This window comes from Nanorana parkeri, unplaced genomic scaffold (genome assembly GCF_000935625.1).
Source record: "Nanorana parkeri isolate BGI_ZX_2015 unplaced genomic scaffold, ASM93562v1 scaffold1562, whole genome shotgun sequence".
NCBI lineage: Eukaryota > Metazoa > Chordata > Amphibia > Anura > Dicroglossidae > Nanorana > Nanorana parkeri.
Window position 1 is genome coordinate 68,015 of NW_017307830.1, and position 1,457 is coordinate 69,471.

A 1,457-nucleotide genomic window follows, 5' to 3' on the forward strand; every position below is an offset into this window, starting at 1 on the left:
CCCACCATCCCTGTGCTGAGTTCCTGGGTCTGTACACCTGCTGTGCCCATTATGAGGGGCTCCCACCATCCCTGTGCTGAGTTCCTGGGTCTGTACACCTGCTGTGCCCATTATGAGGGGTTCCCACCATCCCTGTGCTGAGTTCCTGGGTCTGTACCCCTGCTGTGCCCATTATGAGGAGCTCCCTCCATCCCTGTGCTGAGTTCCTGGGTCTGTACACCTGCTGTGCCCATTATGAGGGGCTCCCACCATCCCTGTGCTGAGTTCCTGGGTCTGTACACCTGCTGTGCCCATTATGAGGGGCTCCCACCATCCCTGTGCTGAGTTCCTGGGTCTGTACACCTGCTGTGCCCATTATGAGGGGCTCCCACCATCCCTGTGCTGAGTTCCCGGGTCTGTACACCTGCTGTGCCCGTTATGAGAAGCTCCCACCATCCCTGTGCTGAGTTCCCGGGACTGTATACCTGCTGTGCCCATTATGAGGGGTTCCCATCATCCCTATACCTCGTTCCCAGCTTCACCCACCTGCTGAGCACCAGGGCCCAGTCACAGCTGCAAACACTGCACCCCTGGTAGTTGTGCCACTGACTCCAAGCTGTAGAGGACTACAAATCCTAGCAATACATTATACAGCAATGTAGAATAATATAAAGCTACATACTCTGTGTTGCTCTGGGTTGGAGGTCTGATGTCTCCAGGCTCTCCGGAGACTGTACAGGCTCTCAGGAGGGCTGTGTGGGATCTCAGGAGGGCTGCGCAAGGTCTCAGGTGGCTGTGTGGGGGCCTCAGGATGCTCTGCTGGGTCTCAGGAGGGCTGTGCGGGGTCTGAGGAAGGCTGTGCGGACTCTCAGCAGTGTTATGTGAGGTCTCAGAAGGCTGTGTGGGGTCTCAGGAGGGCTGTGTAGGATCTCAGGAGGGCTGTGCAGGATCTCAGGTGGCTGTGTGGGGTCTCAGGAGCCTCTGCAGGGCCTCAGGAAGGCTGTGCTGGATCTCAGGAGAGCTGTGCGGGGTCTCAGAAGGCTGTGTGAGTTCTGAGGAGGCTGTGTGGGGTCTTGGGTGGCTGTGCAGGCTCTCAGGAGGGCTGTGCGGCATCTCAGGTGGGCTGTGGGAGGTCTCAGGAGGTTTGTACGGGGTCTCAGGAGGGCTGTGCAGGGTCTCAGGGGGGCTGTACGAGATCTCAGGTAGCTGTATGGGATCTCAGGAGGGCTGTGCGAGGTCTCAGGTGGCTGTGTGCGGTCTCATGAGGGCTGTGCAGTGTCTCAGAAGAGCTATAAGGGATCTCTGATAGCTGTACCAGATCTCAGGAGGGCTGTGCAGAGTCTCAGGAGGCTCTGCGGGGCCCCATGAGAGCTGTACGGGCTCTCAGAAGGCTGTGTGGGGTCTCAGGAGGGCTGTGTGAGGTCTCAGGAGGGCTGTGTAGGATCTCAGGAGGGCTGTGCAGGATTTCAGGTGACTGT